This window comes from Schistocerca nitens, chromosome 8 (assembly GCF_023898315.1).
Source record: "Schistocerca nitens isolate TAMUIC-IGC-003100 chromosome 8, iqSchNite1.1, whole genome shotgun sequence".
Taxonomy (NCBI): domain Eukaryota; kingdom Metazoa; phylum Arthropoda; class Insecta; order Orthoptera; family Acrididae; genus Schistocerca; species Schistocerca nitens.
Genome location: NC_064621.1, coordinates 575,058,543 through 575,081,341, shown reverse-complemented (window position 1 = coordinate 575,081,341; position 22,799 = coordinate 575,058,543). Strand labels below are relative to the sequence as shown.

Here is a 22,799-nt window from a genome sequence, read left to right as displayed (position 1 = left end):
TGTCTCTGATAGAATTACAATGTCATCGGCGAACCTCAAAGTTTCTATTTCTTCTCCAGGGATTTTAATACCTACTCCGAATTTTTCTTTTGTTTCCTTCGCTGCTTGCTCGATATACAGATTGAATAACATCGGGGAGAGGCTACAACCCTGTATCACTCCCTTCCCAACCACTGCTTCCCTTTCATCTCCCTCGACTCTTATAACTGCCATCTGGTTTCTGTACAAATTGTAAATAGCCTTTCGCTCCCTGTATTTTAACCCTGCCACCTTCAGAATTTGAAAGAGAGTATTCCAGTCAAAATTGTCAAAAGTTTTCTCTAAGTATGTAAATGCTAGAAACGTAGGTTTTCCTTTCCTTAATCAATTTTCTAAGATAAGTCGTAAGGTCAGTATTGCCTCACGTGTTCCAACATTTCTACGGAATCCAAACTGATCTTCCCCGAGGTCGGCTTCTACCAGTTTTTCCATTCGTCTCTAAAGTCAACCTATTGAACGACATTTCTTCTTTTCTTCTTTTTTGATTTATGCCCACTTTTTCGTGATTCTACCCCAATGTGCGCCCCCGCCACCGCCGACGGCCTTGTGTGGATGCTGTAACGACGCCTGTCCAACCTTAAAGTCAATAAATTATTGGTCGACACCCACTCTTCATCTCCACCTGCGAACCACTGGCCCACTCCCAGCCCACCCCCTCTGCAGACTCAACCTCTCAACACAGAGGGCGTGCTGAAACCTTTTTATGTGGAAACACTTAAAAGCTTCTAAATGAAAGAAATAACTTCTTCATTCTACATCTTTATCCTTCGTGTATACATAGTTATTTCACAACGTAGTCACTCTAGCGATGAACACATTTCTTCTAATCAGGACCATTTTATTGATACTGTCACTTGGGAATGTTCGTTGATCCAGCCACATCGACATTACTGTTTGCACCGCTTAACCAAATCCCGGTGTAGTTCATCGCTTAGAGATGAAGTGCTGATTGCAAAAGCGAAGAGAGTATTTGGTTTCATCTGCAGTCTCGTTCTGGGTACCTGATCAAGAGAGTAGGTATTTCAAATGTACCTACACAATATACGTTTCAAAATGAAAGTAGTCATAAATAATCCATCGTTATTTGAGAGATACAGTTGTGTCTATATTTACACTAGGAGAAAAAGTGATCTTCAAAACCCATTATTGAAACCGTCAGTGGCACTGAATGGTGTTCAGTGTGCATCAACAAAAATATTTCTTTGTTTCCCAATAACACACACTTTCTCACTGGTAATAAAGATTTTATTTAAAAAAGGTAGACTGTAAAAAATTAGTTTCAGTTGTCGTAGCATATGTAGAACTAATAAGTAATATGTAGAATAGTGTTCAAGCTAATTGTGTATACATAACCTGTAAACTGACTCGTTCCAAATAATTAGATAAAAAAATTCATTAGAAGGTTGTATGGAGCATGTAACCAAGTAATAAATAATGTATTGAAACAATCCATTCGTAGTTTTGATGCCTACTCTCTGTTTGCATTAGGTTTGGTAGTATCTGTAATGTTAAGAAAACTTTATTACATAATCCAGACCTCAACTAAAGTCATCAATAGTCACCCATTTCATGGCAATTTATTACCAAAAGGTGTCATGAACTAGGAGGAACCACCTTGTATGCAGAACCATGTTTTTCACAGTAGTGTGACGCATGTCCAGAAATAAAGAATACCCGATTCACAGGTTTGAATCAAACACATTCTTTGGAAGAAGTAGCCTTTGTTTGTAACGCATTTTGTGAGAGTGGGACTGAGATTCCTTGGATTTATCAACCTTTAGTGATTGCTTATATTTATGACAGTAAAATTGTTAGATGATTTTTTTTTCCAGATCTCCCTTAGTTTGAACAATCTCAGATATGTTACAAATAATTATCGCTCTAAAATTAAAAAAAATAGCTTTAACTTACTCCAAGAAAATTCAGAATAATGGAATTAAGATGTTAACTTTACACATTTAGCAATTATTAAGGCAGCAAACGTCCTGAGCTACTAGCAGCTCCCTGAATTCGTGAAAAAATTTCTTGTTATTTGGTCTTCAGTCCTGAGACTGGGGCCGGCCGAAGTGGCCGTGCGGTTAAAGGCGCTGCAGTCTGGAACCGCAAGACCGCTACGGTCGCAGGTTCGAATCCTGCCTCGGGCATGGATGTTTGTGATGTCCTTAGGTTAGTTAGGTTTAACTAGTTCTAAGTTCTAGGGGACTAATGACCTCAGCAGTTGAGTCCCATAGTGCTCAGAGCCATTTGAACCATTTGAACCTGAGACTGGTTTGATGCAGCTCTCCATGCTACTCTGTCCTGTGCAAGTTTCTTCATCTCCCAGTACCTACTGCAACCTACATCCTTCTGAATCTGCTTAGTGCATTCACCTCTTGGTCTCCCTTTACGATTTTTGCCCTCCGCGCTGCCCTCCAGTACTAAATTGGTTATCCCTTAATGCCTCAGAACATGTCCTACAAACCGATCCCTTCTTCTAGTCAAGTTGTGCCACAAACTACTCTTCTACCCATTTCTATTCAATACCTCCACATTAGTTATGTGATGTACCAATCTAATGTTCAGCATTCTTCTGTAGCACCACATTTGAAAAGCTTCTATTCTCTTCTTGTCCAAACTATTTATCGTCCACGTTTCATTTCCATACATGGCTACACTCCATACAAATACTTTCAGAAACGACTTCCTGACACTTAAATCTATACTCAATGTTAAAAAATTTGTCTTCTTCATAAACGCTTTCCTTGCCATTGCCAGTCTACATTTCATATCCTCTCTACTTCGACCATCATCAGTTATTTTGCTTCCAAAATAGCAAAACTCCTTTACTACTTTAAGTGTATCATTTCCTCATCTCATTTCCGCAACATCACCCGATTTAATTCGACTACATTCCATTATCCTCGTGATGCTTTTGCTGATGTTCCTCTTATATCTTCCTTTCAAGACACTGTCCACTTCTTTCAGCTGCTCTTCCAAGTCCTTTGCTGTCACTGACAGAATTACAATGTCATCGGCGAACCTTAAAATTTTTAATTCTTCTCCATGGATTTTAATACCTACTCCGAGTTTTTCTTTTGTTTCCTTTATTGCTTGCTCAATATACAGATTGAATAACATCGGGGATAGGCTACAACCCTGTCTCACTCCCTTCCCAACCACTGCTTCCCTTTCATACCCCTCGACTCTTATAACTGCCATCTGGTTCCTGTACAAATTGTAAATAGCCTTTTGCTCCCTGTATTTTACCTCTGACACCTTCAGAATTTGAAAGAGAGTATTCCAGTCGACGTTATCAAAAGCTTTCTCTAAGTCTACAATTGCTTGAAACATAGGTTTGTCTTTCCTTAATCTATTTTCTAAGATACGTCGTAGGGTCAGTATTTCTTCACGTGTTCCAACATTTCTATGGAATCCTAACTGAACTTCCCCGAGGTCGACATCTACCAGTTTCTCCACTCTTCTGTTAGGAATTCGTGTTAGTATTTTGCAGCCGTGGCTTTTTAAACTGATAGTTTAATTTTCACATCTGTCAACACCTGCTTTCTTTGGGATTGGAATTATTATATTCTTCTTGAAGTCTGGGGATATTTCGCCTGTCTCATACATCTTGCTCACTAGATGGTAGCGTTCTGTGAGGCCTGGCTCTCCCAAGGCTGTCAGTAGTTCTAATGGAATGTTGTCTACTCCCGGGGCCTTGTTTCGACTTAGATCTCTCAGTGCTCTGTCGAACTCTTCACGCAGTATCATATCACCTGATTCATCTTCATCTACATTCTCTTCCATTTCTATAATATTGTCGTCAAGAACATCGCCGTTGTATAGACCCTCCTTATACTCCTTCCACTTTTCTGTAAATCTCATTTTTGAGACGTTTGTATTCCTTTTTGCGTGCTTCATTTACTGCATTTTTATATTGTCTCCTTTCATCAATTAAATTTAATATCTCTTCTGTTACCCATGGATCTCTATTAGCCTTTGTCTTTTTACCTACTTGATTCTCTGCTACTTTCACTATTTCATCTCTCAAAGCTACCGATTCCTCTTCTACTCTATTTCTTTCCCCCATCCTTTCAATCGTTCCCTAATGCTCTCCCTGAAGCTCTTTACAACCTCTGGTTCTTTCAGTTTATCCAGGTCCCATCTCCTCAAATTCCCACCTTTTTGCAGTTTCTTCAATTTTAATCTACAGTTCATAACCAATAGATTGTGGTCAGAGTCCACATCTGCCCCTGGAAATGTCTTACAATTTAAAACCTGGATCCTAAATCTCTGTCTTAACATTATATAATCTATCTGAAACCGATCAGTATCTCCAGGCTTTTTCCATGTATACAACCTTATTTTATGATTTTTGAACCAAGTGTTAGCTATGCTCTGTGCAAAATTCTACCAGACGGCTTCCTCTTTCATTTCCTACCCCCAATCCATATTCACCTACTATGTTTCATTCTCTCCCTTTTCCTACTACCGAATTCCAGTCACCCATGAGAATTAAATTTTCGCCTCCCTTCACTACCTGAATAATTTCTTTTATCTCATCATATTTTTCATCAATTTCTTCGTCATCTGCGGAGCTAGTTGGCATATAGACTTGTACTACTGTGGTAGGCGTGGGCTTCGTATCTATCTTGGCCACAATAATGCGTTCACTATGCTGTTTGTAGTAGCTAACCCGCATACCTATTTTCCTATTATTATCAAACCTACTCCTGCATTACCCCTATTTGATTTTGTGTTTATAACCATGTAGTCACCTGACCAGAAGTCTTGTTCCTCCTGCCACCGAACTTCACTAATTCCCGCTATATTAACTTTAACCTACCCATTTCCCTTTATAAATTTTCTAATCTACCTGCCCGATTAAAGGATCTGACATTCCACCCTCTGATCTGTAGAAGGTCAGTTTTCTTTCTCCTGATAACAACGTCCTCCTGCGTAGTCCCCGCTCGGAGATCCGATTGGGGAACTATTTTACCTCCCGAATATTTTACCGAAGAGGACACCATCATCGTTTAACCATACAGTAAAGCTGCATGCCCTCGGGAAAAATTACTACTATAGTTTCCCCTTGCTTTCAGCCATTCGCAGTACCAGCACAGCAAGACCGTTTCGGTTTGTGTTACAAGGCCAGATCAGTCAATCATCCAGACTGTTGCCCCTGCATCTACTGAAAAGGCTGCTGCCGCTCTTCAGGAACGACACTTTTGTCTGGCCTCCCAACAGATACCCCTCCGTTGTTGTTGCACCTACAGTACAGCTGTCTGTATCGCTGAGGCACGCAAGCCTCCTCACCAACGGCAAGGTCCATGGTTCATGTGGAGGAGGTTCTTATTCACCACATAATCAGTCATGACTGAGGGACGTCCACTCCTTTGTTCGCCACGAACATTCGTTCTACCAGTTTGAATCTCGTTACTTCACGTTTGTAGAGTAATCACATACCCATAAACGGTTATGGTTTCGTTAAGAATCTTACTTTTATGCTTTCCTCTTTGCGGTGGGAAACCAGATAACCCTCCTCATCCCGCGCTGGTGAGATTCGAGATACACACTCTGGTTTCAACACTGCAGTATAATTCAGGTTTTAGCCGACTGAGGCAAAAAACTTTCCCGAAAAAGAAAACCCTTTGAATATCAGACGCTTTGTACATTACTTTCTGTTCATCCTCCGAATTCAACAACGTTCGTTGCAAAGGTATATTGAACATTACAGCACATGACGACCTCTCGTTGCAACTCCCACCCGAAACTGGGGAAGTCATCATTTGTGCCTTGGTTCGATTATATGTGTGCCTTACGGAGGTAAGAAGTTCACAGTGACTACTGTATTAATGGCATTCACACGTGTACGTTTCCATCCATATTGCGCAAGCCACACGACGGTCAGTGTGGAACGTAACTCATGGTACTTCGTCCGTTGCCTGCAGGTTGATCATTCTATCTTAGCTCTACGTCAGTTCTTGAATAACCTGGTGTTATTACTAAGAGATCAACTATAAGGGTTACAACGTGGGATATACACTCCTGGAAATTGAAATAAGAACACCGTGAATTCATTGTCCCAGGAAGGGGAAACTTTATTGACACATTCCTGGGGTCAGATACATCACATGATCACACTGACAGAACCACAGGCACGTAGACACAGGCAACAGAGCATGCACAATGTCGGCACTAGTACAGTGTATATCCACCTTTCGAAGCAATGCAGGCTGCTATTCTCCCATGGAGACGATCGTAGAGATGATGGATGTAGTCCTGTGGAACGGCTTGCCATGCCATTTCCACCTGGCGCCTCAGTTGGACCAGCGTTCGTGCTGGACGTGCAGACCGCGTGAGACGACGCTTCATCCAGTCCCAAACATGCTCAATGGGGGACAGATCCGGAGATCTTGCCGGCCAGGGTAGTTGACTTACACCTTCTAGAGCACGTTGGGTGGCACGGGATACATGCGGACGTGCATTGTCCTGTTGGAACAGCAAGTTCCCTGGCCGGTCTAGGAATGGTAGAACGATGGGTTCGATGACGGTTTGGATGTACTGTGCACTATTCAGTGTCCCCTCGACGATCACCAGTGGTGTACGGCCAGTGTAGGAGATCGCTCCCCACACCATGATGCCGGGTGTTGGCCCTGTGTGCCTCGGTCGTATGCAGTCCTGATTGTGGCGCTCACCTGCACGGCGCCAAACACGCATACGACCATCACTGGCACCAAGGCAGAAGCGACTCTCATCGCTGAAGACGACACGTCTCCATTCGTCCCTCCATTCACGCCTGTCGCGACACCACTGGAGGCGGGCTGCACGATGTTGGGGCGTGAGCGGAAGACGGCCTAACGGTGTGCGGGACCATAGCCCAGCTTCATGGAGACGGTTGCGAATGGTCCTCGCCGATACCCCAGGAGCAACAGTGTCCCTAATTTGCTGGGAAGTGGCGGTGCGGTCCCCTACGGCACTGCGTAGGATCCTACGGTCTTGGCGTGCATCCGTGCGTCGCTGCGGTCCGGTCCCAGGTCGAAGGGCACGTGCACCTTCCGCCGACCACTGGCGACAACATCGATGTACTGTGGAGACCTCACGCCCCACGTGTTGACCAATTCGGCGGTACGTCCACCCGGCCTCCCGCATGCCCACTATACGCCCTCGCTCAAAGTCCGTCAACTGCACATACGGTTCACGTCCACGCTGTCGCGGCATGCTACCAGTGTTAAAGACTGCGGTGGAGCTCCGTATGCCACGGCAAACTGGCTGACACTGACGGCGGCGGTGCAAAAATGCTGCGCAGCTAGCGCCATTCGACGGCCAACACCGCGGTTCCTGGTGTGTCCGCTGTGCCGTGCATGTGATCATTGCTTGTACAGCCCTCTCGCAGTGTCCGGAGCAAGTATGGTTGGTCTGACACACCGGTGTCAATGTGTTCTTTTTTCCATTTCCAGGAGTGTATTTAGATCGTTGCTCAAGTGTTGTGAGAGCGGCTCAGTAACTGCATCACATCCTTGAAGTGTGAAACACACATAGTGCTTACTATTCTATTTCCTTAGCAATTCATAACTATTTTTATAATCATCCTAGTGTTCGTATGCCTCTTACACCTAGTAAAACTGACAGTCAACAGTGTTCTTCGAAGGCGTCTTTCATGACTGTTTTAATAGTAAGCGTATATTGAGCCTCTTAACCTATTATGGGCTTAGGACTTCAGCAACTGTATTCTTAGCGGAGCGAAAGGAAGGAACCATAATTAATTGTGAGGTTCATACACGTGCACGACACGTGCACGTGACGTTAATAACACTCGTGATGATAGTCACCGACAGAATACTAGGAAAGAAATAAACCTAGATTTGGAGCAGTTGGGAGTCGTAAGCGTAGCTCAGTGTATGTTGATTCTGACTGAAGCTGCTGATAGTGGACATTTGAATTTATCACACAGAAAACTTCACGGAAGGAATTAGCCTGCTGACAATCAGCTTGTCCTCATTTACTTATACTTTTTTTAAAAAGTAATGTACACAACTTTTGCTCAGTAGAGAAGTTCTACATCACTGCGCTCATTGAGACTATGATCCGTGGAACGTGTAATCAGTTATTGCTACAAGTTAGTTCCTCCCTGCCAGATGCATGCCCACATCGTCGGGAAAGATATTCGTTCCCTTTGAATCATATTTCTGACGTTGAAAGTAGGATTTACTGAAATAGGTTCCTCGTTTTAACTCCTTTCACAGCACTTTCTGGCATATATATTCTGGCATTACGCACACAATGCGACGTTTTTATGGGCTCTGAAATCACCGTCTGCTGCTGAACTTGTCGATAAAGGCATCTCACGAAAACGATCACTTACTCTATATGCAAAAATAGTTTCTGCTTTCGCACGAAGCATATGTTCAATGCATATTAAGCCTACAGTTTTCATGCATTAAAATAGTTGCTTGCGCCAAGGGAAGTACTGGTTCTTTTATGGTATTAGAATCAACACTCATTTGGCGGGATTATGTGAATCGAAATGGGGAACAACTTGGTGCAGTCGAGTTCCAACTACTGGAATTGAAAGTTCACAAACTCGTTTCTTATACTGGGTTTTATTTGATAAGAATTACAAAGGGTTTTCATTTTGGAAGTAACAATGAGATTGTTAATTAAATTGGGTGTATCTGTTGGTCAATACATAACGTATTCCAACAACGTACCAATCGAGGGTACGATTTTATACTCAAACACTCCGATATCTAACATGAAAGGCCACTAAATTCGATAAAACCTTAATTTTATCGTAGTAACTACGTTCTTGATCCCTACAATTTATAAAGTACTCATTGATCGCTCAGGACAGATCACACATAGCTTTCTCGAAACTCGTACCTAGGTTGCACATTTGCAGCTGGAGTCCGTAAGCCAGTTCAGCGGAATATCATACAAAATACACTTACATAGCTGCAGAACTACGAAAAGTAAAATGAGAGCTGAGGGTTTATTGAAGAAGTTCACATTAACCGTGGTCAGGTTTTTAAGATAGTGCCCGACCTAAATGTAGCCACCAATCACATCAGCATCTCGTACAGTTAGCGTGTGAATAATTGGGAAGCACTTGTGTAAGGAACTGCTGAGTTAATATGACCTCTCTTGAGTATGTAAATGATCTCATACACATCCCAAGCTGTGTTATTGTCAGATACACGGTGCAAAAACCTACGTTTATAGTGGTCGGAAACCACAAGTGAAACGTCATTGAGAATCTGTATCTGGTCTGGAGATACGCTCATATTGCCGAGTGGTTAGTAAAACTGCTTACATTAAGGGGGAATTTCGTGTATGAATCCCGATTGGGCACAGATTCCCTACATCTAAGCATTCTATACTAACATACATTCCTGTCACTGCGCCTTCACTGACTTCATTACCGTCCATCACTTCATTCTATTTCAGAATATATAATTAATTCCCGTCATGAAGTACTTCATTCTATGTTAGCTCCATAATCTTTGAAAGTAAAGGAAATGTTATCACGGTGAGGTTTAATGCCACTCGTCACCTCAATTTGCGAATTCGTCCATAAGCTGGTCGCTACATAAGATATAACAACCAGCCCCTTGCTGCCAGATACATCTCTTGCATCTCAACATCAGTTGTAGATAAGACACATACTTTTGTAAAGGTGCCTGGTTTCAGAGTCACAGCTCTACGACTGGGCAGTCGATATAATTATTTCGGGAGCCTTGGAACCCTAGGTCACGAACACACTCCAGGTCAGTGTCTTAGACTATCCAGCCACAACGTCCTGGTACGGTCTCCACCTTTATCAGTGAGCCAGGATATCGCCACTTCTGCTGCTACGTGACGCCATCGGCTTTCCGTGCCGGTGAGAGGTCGCCTTTGAGGTCGCACGGTGGAGCGCTTAACAGTGGAAATTTCTCACCATTGAAAAGCTGAAACTTTAGAAGGTGCGCTCCAACACACGACGTCTCAAAAATCCTTAGGTACGTGTTAGAGAAAAGACAAAGAACGTTCGCTCCAGTTTCGCAAACCAGCACGACTTTCGGTATAAGGAGCAGCGTAATAAGTCTGTCGCTTGCTTCTTGACCATTCAAAGACGTTTATAATAACAAATTAATACAAAATACAGTTACAATAGTATAAGGGGTAAAATAACTGACATCATAAAATTACACGAGTCATACCTGAAGCTCTGAGTAAAAACGCAAAATAAAATGTGCATCAGTATGTAACCGTGTAACACTATTTTTAGTGATCAAGGACGACATCCCGAGAGAACTGTGCTGTGATCGATGACGTCATTTCAAATGCAGATACAGCAGCTGCAAAGTGACATTATGTACGCAAATACCATTTCACTCGACTTCAGAATCGACAGGAGAAATTCGAAAGAGACTGACAGGTATTTTATAATGACTTAAGTGTTCATAAATGGAAAGATGCAGCTTCATGTCAACAGATGAGTACAATCAATTATTACGGTTCTAAAAATGGAAAGTTTAATAATGAAATAAACAGAGTCCACTGAATTTGGGCCTGTTAAATTTGATTGGTGCGTCACACGGGAGATTTCTTATTCAAAGTATGCTATATGATAAACCGCTAACATATTATCGGAGCACCTGCGCTCCGTTGTTGCCGTATTTTATATTTTCCTCCAAGTTTTGTACTGCTTTGTTGGTTTACAGTGAGATCGAATGTTCATTTGTCAACTTTTGTCTTTGTGGCAGGGGTGATGTGTGTCAATTGCGCACAGTAATGACATAAGCTTGTTTCAGCCTGCAGAAAAAACCTGAGCCGATCGCGCAGGTGATAAATGAAATGACGTTCTGTACAAGACACTGAAACAACAAGTGTGATACGTGCATAAATAATTTATTCGGAGACGAAGAGACTTGAACAGTATAGAGAAATATTGAGAGCTTCATGAGATCAGCTCTGACTGAAGACCACCACAACAAGAAGGACAACAAGAACAGGAGAAAGCAGAAGTGCAATCGTTTCTGACGTATACTAACATTTACTGAGAAAAAAAGAGAAGTAACTTTTCAGGTAATGGTGGCATCAAAAGGAAAACCTGCTGTACATGTTAGTGCAGCATCTTCAGTCAGAAGTAACGGCTGCAACAGAAGTGTTCTTCTCATGATCATCTCTGGCTAAATGAGTATGCACAGGGTCAGGAACGGAAAGTGTGAAACTGATCGCAAAATATAAGAGGAAGTCCACCTCATCACTTACCCTGCTCTGTGATATAGTTGCTCCAATGAAAGTTCTGACTTACAAGGTGCGTCTGAAAAACTCGATGCATGGTATCAGAAATAACAGTAAACAAGAATTTCAAACAAAATAGCTTCACTGGCATTCAAAGCAATCACCATTACGTACGACACACTTCTCACCCCGGTTTTAAAGCTGCTGGAAAATATTTGAAAACGCTTCCCGTGGAGTCGCTAGAAGAACGATAGTTACTGAATATTTGTAGCATTACATGGGATAAAATCTAGTGCTACCAATACGATCCGGGGCCTAAGTAACAGTCAATGGTGAGTAGTTGCAGGAATGTCTCAGCCTATCGATGTCAGAGAAGGCTTGCAATGTTATATGTGGCCAAAAAGGAGGTCAAAGCCATTTAGGAATGTGCTGAGTCCTGGTAAGAGTCTGCCTGTGGACGAGGAACTGAGCGGACTGTCTGCTAGAGCGGAATGGTGAACAGCCAGACTGCATACAGCATCATGGGAGCCGCGATCGCTGTGCAGCGATGGCCATGTCAAGCTCCAGGCAACAATCGTGGGCTGTCTGTTTCCCTTTCTCGCTGAGTTGTACGGAATACGGTGCCCTGGTTAATGGTGTGCATGTCACTTTCAGATTAGAGCGTTTAAGGAGGTGTCTGTATTACGTTAGTGTGGTTCTCAGCTGTGCTTGCAGGAGGATAAATTGTTGCCATGCCAGTGATCGCTGGAATTGTCTGTTTGCAGTGCTTCTCCGTGGGTTCTGTTCTGGTAGAGGCTGTATAGTCTGTTTCCCTCTTTAGTGCTGTGGTATGGTAGACGTGACATTTACGTAAAGTGTGAGTTACCATTGTTTGAACGTAGCTGTTTCGCCCACGTTATCGGTGATCAATATTTGAGTGATATTGTTTGGCAGCTATTGTTGCTGATCCGTGTACGAACGACTTTGTTCTAAGCTGTCATTGTGGTTTGTTACGATCAGATTCTGATGATACTGGTCCTCCGGGTACGAAACTCCTTCCTGATGCGATTTAGGGGCAGGGTGACACATTTTTTGTGTACTTTAATGAGGTTAAGGCCACCTTTGGACGAAGGTAAGGTTAAGGTATCGAATTGAACTTTGAAAATGTGCCCCCTAAAAAGAAACCAACATAACGCTTGTTGTATACTCTTGGCTAGATGGTCGGAGATTGGAAGAATTTGCGCCAAATAATTCATCTTGCTCGTAATGGCGATCTCGATGGTCTTAACTATCTGTAGTATGTTCAAGGCACGGTCGGAGTGAAGTATCAAAGCAGCACGTAATTTATTAAGCATGTGTGACCAGTTCTTCGTCAGGAATTTGTCTGGTTTGGCCTCAAAGGTAACACCGAGGGTTGTGTGATAATCCCTGACCTTGCACCAGGTAACGTGGGATATGTCTCCGATACTGCCACCGATCTGCAAAGCTGTGGTTTTAGTTCTATTTAGTATTGCTCCTGAAAGAAATGTGAATGTTTGTAAAAGAGTTTCCGCTGACAGAAGTTGTTGCGATGATGACACAGTTACGCATATATCGTCAGCATACGCAATGCATGGGATAGTGACAGACTTGACGCTAAGCCCGATCCCGCTGTGCGCTAAGTTGTTCAGTAGCGGGTCTACTGCAATGGTGTACAAAATCATTGACACAGGATATCCTTGGCGGATGGATTGCTCAATGGAAACTTCTTTTGTACAATGACCATTAATGAGAATCCGTGAAGAGGCGTTTGTAGTGAGTTTGCGAATAATTCTATGAGATGAGGTCCAAATCCTAGTTTCTTCATGCTTTTAAAGATGAAGTCGTGACGTACACGGTCATAAGCCTTCTCAAAATCTAGAATGATCAGAGCGCCCTGTCCTTTGGTTTCAGCATATGAACAGATGATGTCCCTCAAATCGCAGGCAGCTGAGATTGCACTTCGGCCTTGCACTGCACTGTACTGGTAACTGCCTAAAACCTTGTACATAACGGTTTACATCCTTAGCTTAATCGATCTGGTGATGATTTTGAAATCGGCATTCAGGAGTGTGATGGGTCGCATGTTTTCGACCTTGTTGCTGTTCCCTTTTTTCGGTAAGGGCAGAGTGATACCTTCCGTAAATGCCTTGGGTATGACTTCCAGGTACCAGAGTTCATTCGCTATCTCGAGGAGTGTCGGATCGAGGAGGTTCCAGTAACGCTGGTATAACTCCGCGCTGACACCGTCGGATCCTGGTGATTTCCCTTTCTTTGCACTGAGGACCGCCAGTCGGATTTCGTCCTCTGTGAAAAGAGATTCCAGATTTGTATTATCCTGTTGTCACAAGCGACAGCTCAAGGTCCTAAGAAAATCGTCGCGCGAGTGTTCATCAACGGATTGCTTCTTGTAAAGTTGACTATAATAGTCGTAGACGTGCGAGATGATGTCACGTCGCTTCGTGATGGCATTCTCAGCGTCATCAACGACGGCTTCAATCAACATAGCTTTACAACGTTTCGTCGTTCTCAGGATGTGGTACAGAGGCCCGTTCTTCGGCGGCAACGTCCTTGGAGTGGGCTCGCACGATGATGCCTTGCATTCGTTGGCGTTGTATCGCCGTGATTTTCGCTTTATATCGTTTGATCTTTACGTCGATATCGCGAGAAGGGTTGTTAGTGCGACTGTACAGTTCTCTCAAACAGCGATAATAAAACTCAATAGTCTGTTTCTGCCAAAAGCGTTTTTGTCGGGCGTAGCTCATGAGGGTGAGGCGTAATTTTGGCTCAGCACACTGAATCCACCACTGTAGAACGCTAGCGAAACGACGTCGGTGCCGCTGGAGCTGTTGCCACGTTATGTTCACCTCCTCTTCAAGTTGGGCATCCTGCAGAAGGGTGACATTCAATTTCCAGTAGCCTTTCCCACGATACATTTGCTGGCGTTGTAGGTTAAGGTAACACTGATATGAACCATGGTCGGAGATGTTGACAGGAGCTATGTCACAGTTCACAGTGTGTCGTTGGAGGGCATCGGACACATAAATCCTATCCAGCCGACTGGCAGAATGACTGGTTACGTAGGTGTACGCTAACCGTTCACCGTACAGTTGTTCCCATGTATCGTGAAGACGCATGCCATGAATTAAATGTTCAAGTTCGATACATCTGTTCGTGTTAGGAGTTTGGTCTCTGACGTTAAGCACACAATTGAAGTCACCACCAAGGATAAGATGTGCACGATAAGTTCTAAGAAGAACGGGAACCTCGTTTTTATAAAATTTTGAACGATCTCTCTTATGAGTGCTACCAGAGGGGGCGTACACGTTAACAATCTGCACACCATTCACTCGAAGAGAAATGCCACGACCACTAGGCAGCCTCTGCACGTCCGTAAAGGGTATACCGTCGTGCAGAAGTATGGCAGTGCCTACAGCATCCTGGAGATTGATGTTATCAATAAGAACGTAACCGGGCACTTCTAAGACTGTGACTACCTCCTGTAGGAGGACAATGTCAACGCTGGCACCATACAAGAAATCAGTTATCGAACGGAGTTTCACCGCACTTTGAATTCTATTGACGTTAAGTGTGGTAACGTTGTAGGTTTGGCTATCGTACATGATGGTTCAAAGGACAATGAACTCTGAGTGTTGGATCGTCCTTCTCGACGGCTTTGAGCAAAAACTCGTCGGGAACGTCAGGAGTACGAAACGAAATGTCAAAACCAATAACGGGTCAGGGAGTGGAAATGTCGCAGCGCGATGGTTATACGCGAGAGCAGCTACTGCTGCATCTCCTCGTTCTGCTGCCACCACGGCTCACTGCTGTCGGGGTGCTTCGCGGTGCGCGCGCCGCCCTGCCCGCCACCGCCGGCTGAGTCTGTCAACGTGGTCGCGTCCGCCTGGCCACCACGCGGGGCTGCGACTGACGTCACCGAGTTCCTGCGGGAGCGCTGCTGCAGCTGCTCGCTGCTCTGCTCGCTCTTCCTCTTAGCCGTTACGGTGCTCTGTTCCCTCTCAGCGCTCAGTAGTGCCTTCAGGTGTTTGGTTTGTTCACGGATGCGGTCTTGCCTCGCGGTGTCCTCGCAGCGCACGGAGCAGGAATATTGAGGTTCAGTCTCGCTGCCACTTTCTGACATGTGTGCGGGTCTCAAATCATCCGACTTTTCCTCTTTGCTACTATTCCCTTTGCTTCTCCTTCGGCGGCCTTTCTTCGTTTCTGCTGCAGTCTCTACCGATACGGGTGGTTCAGGCAAACTGATCTGCACACGCTCCTGTATGTCACACGGCTTAGTTGCAGAGGTGGCTGGCTCATCGTTGGTATCCAGAGGTGAGGATGACGGTGCCGAATCGCGTCCGTCCTACCGCGAATGTCTTTGGCACTGCATTCCACCTGAACTGGCATCTCCGCCTCGCTAACACGTTCCGGCCGCCGGGTTGGTGGTACAGTCCCCGCGACTACCTCACTCAATAGCGGAACAAGCTTTTCATTACCGTCTGCAGGACTTTCCCGTGGAAGTTGAAATGGACGTCGACGTGTGCAGTTCATCCGCAGATGTTCTGTTGAATGGCAGATCGAACAGGTAGGGGGTTGTTCAATGTAAGTTACCTGTGCACGACAGCCGCCAATGGCAACATACGAAGGTATATGCTTTTTTAAGTCTTCACGTACACTTCGCACCCCGTTGTTAACTTGGTAGCGATATGCACTCGACCACTTCTCATTTGTAACCGACAAAACGTCGGCCGGTGTGGCCGAGCCGGTCTAGGCGTTACAGTCCGGATCCGCGCGACCGCTATGGTCGCAGGTTCGAATCCTGCCTCGGACATGGATGTGTGTGATGTCCTTAGGTTAGTTAGGTTTAAGTAGTTCTAAGTTCTAGGGGACTGATGACCTCAGCAGTTGAGTCCCATAGTGCTCAGAGCCATTTTGAACTGACAAAACAGCGGCGTACAGTGACAGAGAACGTGCAGTTAGGTCATTAGGGCACTCAGGTGGCACATTAAGGACCCTGACGGTTCTCACTCCGTATCCCGAAGGCACGATTTAGACATTACTAATACCGCCATCATTATGACGAAATGATCTCACACCAGCATGCTCCTCAACGAATTTCTCGTGTCACTCGAAATAAATTTGATAAATAACGAGAACTGCACAAAGTCTAACTGGAACCTGTCGACTATATCTTCAGGCAATTTGAAATCCTTAAAGATCCACTCATGAATTTCAAACGCCGTCGGTCGCAAGGCAGCGCGACCGAAAACACACTGAACGCTGTTCGCTCTGTTAATTGTCGACATCTTACTTACAACAGTTATACAGAAACAAACGTTAAGAGCGCTCGTACACGCTGCTCAGCTCTCCATCTCAGCACTGCTCGCTACGTAAACACTGGCCGACGCTACCGCCCGTCACCGCGCGATGTGCACTGGACCACTAAGCCGTCTGAACTTAGTGGTCATCACGGGCTACCCAGTACGCCTCCCCTCATACCCTCAAATTCAGCAGTTGCTGAGCATTGCATTGAAACCAAAAACAAAGTGAAATACGGATACACAAAAAGTCTGCAAAAGACTCTGTATATAAAGACGCTCGTTAACAAGGGTAATGGCCGGCCGAAGTGGTCGTGCGGTTAAAGGCGCTGCAGTCTGGAACCGCAAGACCGCTACGGTCGCAGGTTCGAATCCTGCCTCGGGCATGGATGTTTGTGATGTCCTTAGGTTAGTTAGGTTTAACTAGTTCTAAGTTCTAGGGGACTAATGACCTCAGCAGTTGAGTCCCATAGTGCTCAGAGCCATTTGAACCATTTAACAAGGGTAATGGATTTCAACTTAGTCAAGAGTGAGCTCCGGCTTTAAAAATTCTTGAAACTCAGCGGAAATGGAACACCGAGCACGGTAAAGGCGGAGCAGACTGAGGACCCTCACTCGATTTTCCAGCGCGAGCTACCCCCACAGCCGAGCCAGCGCATCGCGCGGTCCACACACAGGGTAAGTGGAGGGGGGGAGTCGACCGGTAGATACATCGCACCAGCCGGTCTAGGACATCAGTCAGCAGGAGTAAGCTGACTGATGATGGCACGTTGTACAGCCGAAAATTCGTTCTACAGCGGTCAGCCAGCCCGGCCACATCCAACCAAAATTAATTCAGTTTTACGTCCATTATTAACATTTAGCGATACCGCTAAAGCAACTACTAGTTATTATGGATACGAAATGAGTCCCAGTTTCGAGCGAATGGTAGCTTTGAACAACTATGTCAGTGAAAATACACTCCTGGAAATGGAAAAAAGAACACATTGACACCGGTGTGTCAGACCCACCATACTTGCTCCGGACACTGCGAGAGGGCTGTACAAGCAATGATCACACGTACGGCACAGCGGACACACCAGGAACCGCGGTGTTGGCCGTCGAATGGCGCTATCTGCGCAGCATTTGGCATCGCCGCCGTCAGTGTCAGCCAGTTTGCCGTGGCATACGGAGCTCCATCGCAGTCTTTAACACTGGTAGCATGCCGCGACAGCGTGGACGTGAACCGTATGTGCAGTTGTCGGACTTTGAGCGAGGGCGTATAGTGGGCATGCGGGAGGCCGGGTGGACGTACCGCCGAATTGCTCAACACGTGGGGCGTGAGGTCTCCACAGTACATCGATGTTGTCTCCAGTGGTCGGCGGAAGGTGCACGTGCCCGTCGACCTGGGACCGGACCGCAGCGACGCACGGATGCACGCCAAGACCGTAGGATCCTACGCAGTGCCGTAGGGGACCGCACCGCCACTTCACAGCAAATTAGGGACACTGTTGCTCCTGGGGTATCGGCGAGCACCATTCGCAACCGTCTCCATGAAGCTGGGCTACGGTCCCGCACACCGTTAGGCCGTCTTCCGCTCACGCCCCAACATCGTGCAGCCCGCCTCCAGTGGTGTCGCGACAGGCGTGAATGGAGGGACGAATGGACACGTGTCGTCTTCAGCGATGGGAGTCGCTTCTGCCTTGGTGCCAATGATGGTCGTATGCGTGTTTGGCGCCGTGCAGGTGAGCGCCACAATCAGGACTGCATACGACCGAGGCACACAGGGCCAACACCCGGCATCTTGGGGTGGGGAGCGATCTCCTACACTGGCCGTACACCACTGGTGATCGTCGAGGGGACACTGAATAGTGCACGGTACATCCAAACTGTCATCGAACCCGTCGTTCTACCATTCCTAGACCGGGAAGGGAACTTGCTGTTCCAACAGGACAATGCACGTCCGCATGTATCCCGTGCCACCCAACGTGCTCTAGAATGTGTAAGTCAACTACCCTGGCCAGCAAGATCTCCGGATCTGTCCCCCATTGAGCATGTTTGGGACTGGATGAAGCGTCGTCTCACGCGGTCTGCACGTCCAGCACGAACGCTGGTCCAACTGAGGCGCCAGGTGGAAATGGCATGGCAAGCCGTTCCACAGGACTACATCCAGCATCTCTACGATCGTCTCCATGGGAGAATAGCAGCCTGCATTGCTGCGAAAGGTGGATATACACTGTACTAGTGCCGACATTGTGCATGCTCTGTTGCCTGTGTCTATGTGCCTGTGGTTCTGTCAGTATGATCATGTGATGTATCTGACCCCAGGAATGTGTCAATAAAGTTTCCCCTTCCTGGGACAATGAATTCACGGTGTTCTTATTTCAATTTCCAGGAGTGTATCAGTACAAAATACGATCGCGTTGATTAATCTTGTCTGTTTACCGAGGTGCTGTCTATGAAACATACGTACCTGTCGTGCTGCAAATACGCTTTCTGCTGGAGCTTCAGGTGGGGGTGTACATTTCTCCTGCCGTCTAGCGAGGTACGATTTGTGCAATTTTCAACACTCTTTATACAAATATTAGCAGTGTGCTTCAGCAGCCAAAATTGTGACATTGTGTTTCCTCTGGTGCATTCCTCACGTGTAAAAAATTTCAGAACAGGTTTAGAAATGTCGGACAGGACCGTTCTCTTGGCAGTTTATAACATAGTGTTTTCAGAAAGCCTATGAGAAAATAATGCAATGTGTTGTTTCATCTTGCAGCTTGGTTGTAATTGCCATGGATCACTATGAAAGCGATGAAAGGAGGGTGGAATCGATGACAAGATACCATCCGGGAAACATGCTATGTAATCTTTGAAATCGTTTTGATAATCTTCTCTCACTAGAGGAAGATATCTAGTCATAATTATGCACCGAAAAAGCATACCTTGGATTCGATATCAAAGGGTTCCCCATCTAATTTACAAGTTATGAGAAATATGACCGGTTTTCTTCAAATAACCATGTAGTAAATCTTTTAATTCTTAATAAATGAAAAGCACCAGTTTGCTTTTGTTCTACAGTATTACTTTTATTGTTAACCGGCTTTCGGCTTACAAGGACATCTTGAGACATTTACTGAGTATGATCACCAAAGAAGTTAAATGTTTGCAAACAACATTGCAAGAGAAGTAACACGTCTAGACTGAAGTAGAAACATACAGTAAGTAACATCTTTGACAGTGTGAGGGTAATGCAACGGAAAAGTAGAAATTGAACGGTACATAAATAACAATAGAGCAAACAGGAAAACCTTTAACACAAAATAGGAATAACATGTCCACATAACAGTTTCTATTAATCAACAAAACCAATAAAATAAAATAAAATTAGTACTAGACAAAGTTACATCAGGAGCTACGAAACACGGAGAGTGATAAACAAACCAATCAAAAGAAGAGACAATTATCAATGTAACTACAGAATACAGAAGGAATTTAAGCAATATCAATAAGATAAATAAAAAAAATATATGCAAGAAAATGAAGGTGTTTGAGGGAACCTACAGTAAATGCAATCGTTGAGGGTGTGATGATACTGCTTTTTGACAATAACATTATAATCAAAACCGTGGCTGTGTAACAGTTTACATTAAATAAATGAACGAAGTAAAATATGAACAATATTTGATGAGACAACTACAAGGGGTGTTAAACATGGACAGTAATACAAGTACCAGTTAAAAGAAATCCTTAACTATTGAAACTACAGTCTATATGGAATACAAAGACTACTTCAACATAACAAAAGAACTTAATGAATGCAGGAAAATGGCAATATGTAGGAAGAGATAGTGTGGGAAGTACTGAACAACAGAGGTGATTATATGAACTTTAGGAGAGGGGAAGTGTTGAGCTGTGTCTGGTCATTTAGCATTAAATCTGAACTGTGAGAAAGATGTTTGTTAATTTCCAGGGCTTCCAGCAGGTTGAGTTTATGGCCTTTTGTTTGCTAGGTGAAGTACACTGGACTCTGGTAGTTCTGACCTTCACTTAGTACATGCTCAGCAAAGAACTGGATCTTATCTTTGCTGTTAATACCACACTGGGCTGCCGAGTTCCTGACATAGTGGGAAAGCCTATACTTGCAGGATATCAATGCTTTGACTACAATCTGTGATACCTCACTTAGAAATTGTAGTGCACACCATTTCTTGCAGACTGTGGATGGCGAAGCAGCTGAGGCATAGAGGAGGGGAATAATTTTAAGTTTTTGTTTTCTGTGCAAGATGTGGTCAATAAGAATTGGATTGTAGCCGTTGGCTGTGGAAATAAATATTTTTGTATCGAACTCTGATTTAAAATCATCTCAGGACTTGGGGATGGGTATGAGACGGTGTACCATTGAGTGGAAAGCTGCATGTTTGTGAGCTATGGGGTGTTGTGAGCAAGAAGGTATTACTATGTCTGTAGTTGTAGTTTTTCTGTAAATTTTGAAACAATGTGTGTGTGTACTGATGTCAATGGTGAGATCTAAGAAGTTTATGGATTTGTTGTGAACTGGATATTTTTATGTTGACTGTTTAGATTTTTCAAAAATGTTTTGAGTTGTCTTATAGTACAAGTCCACATACACAGGACATCATCTACATATCTAAACCAGTATTTGATATTTGCACTCAAAGATTCTGTTTTTAGAAAATTTTGTTCAAAATGGTCCATAAATATTTCAGCCAACAGTGGACTAAGAGGGAAACCCATAGCTAAGCCATCTAATTGTTTATAAAGTGTCCCCTGGAACTGGCTGGCTCTGAGCACTATGGGACTCAACTGCTGAGGTCATTAGTCCCCTAGAACTTAGAACTAGTTAAACCTAACTAAGCTAAGGACATCACAAACATTCATGCCCGAGGCAGGATTCGCACCTGCGACCGTAGCGGTCTTGCGGTTCCAGACTGCAGCGCCTTTAACCGCACGGCCACTTCAGCCGGCCCCTGGAACTGGAAATAGTTCTGTGCCAGGCATGTCTGCGTGACCAGTTTCAAGTCATTCAATTCCACGGGATTGACATTAGACTTGTGCATCAGCTCTGTCAGAATATCAATGCATTCTACGACTGGTATGTTAGAAAACAAACTGCTGACATCAATGGATACTAATTTATCACGGTGTGAGGCACATATACCTTTTAACTTATTTACTAGGTCCATGGAGTTTGAAATACCATGGTTCGGTCTCAATTTAGTCTTGCTCTTATTTAGGACATCCAGTTTACTAGCTAGTTTGTAAGAAGGAGCAGTGAATGATGATACAACTGGACGAATAGGAATATCTTGTTTATGCACTTTAGGGAGCCCATACATTCTAGGAGTCACTGGGTTCATATTAGTTAACAGTTTTGCTTCTAACTCAGGGAAAATGCTTTTGCCTGAATTGATTGCATATTTAACATCTTCTTAGAACAGTTTAGTCGGGTCTTTGGGAAGGACCTGGAAGCCTGTGGTATTCAGGAAGACATTAACTTTATCCACATAATCACATTTGTTCAAAAGCACAACACTGCTGCCTTTATCAGATTTTGTGGCAATGATACCTTGGTGTTGTAATTCCTGTTTTAAGGAGTTGAGGGTGTGAAAGTCAATAGACCGTGGGATGTTACACACGAATTTGGTTTCGTTCTTTAGTGCATTGGCAACTACATATTTTGCAGTGGTGTCCTTCGTTAGAGCATATTCAATATCTACTTTCATAACATCCAGTTGTTTTTCAAATGGAGGGTGGGGAGGGGCATATTTGAAACCTTTCTCAAACACTTTTTGTTCATTTAGAGACATAACCAAGTTCGATAAGTTAATTACGCGTTGCGAAAAACTTTGTTTACAGTTTGAGGTTAGAGGTACACTCACCTTTCTAATCATAGATAATTTTTTGTTCAGCCGCAAAAATACGTCGCGAATAAGATCTTCTCTATCGATAACGTCAAACTCACACGGGTGTAACTTTGATGTGATTGCCATATATACCACTTTTAGGTGTGTACACACGACATCACGAACGCGTGTTGCTTTGCTACGGATCAGTGCCTAGACTTCCTGGAAGTCTTTGATAAATTGCGTTACTGAAACTGTAATTCTGTGCGGGTTGCCTTTGTGCTTACGAAACTAACGCATTCATCAATGAAGCAGCTGTCTTGTTGTTATGTTCTTCCAGAACATCTGCCACCCATCATTATCCAACACTGGAATAACACCTGTTCGTTGAACGTCGCACGCCGGTTTA

The 22,799-nt window shown here is 44.3% G+C and overlaps 1 long non-coding RNA gene across 1 annotated transcript in view; it reads right to left on the bottom strand.

The window, feature by feature from the left end:
• The window catches only part of LOC126199141 (uncharacterized), a 44,724-nt gene extending 22,229 nt beyond the window's left edge, over positions 1 to 22,495 (bottom strand). Inside the window, exon 1 of the long non-coding RNA XR_007540124.1 lies at positions 22,427 to 22,495. This is a non-coding gene — a long non-coding RNA (uncharacterized LOC126199141). The remainder of the gene's footprint in view (positions 1 to 22,426) is intronic.
• Positions 22,496 to 22,799: the final 304 nt, after the last annotated feature.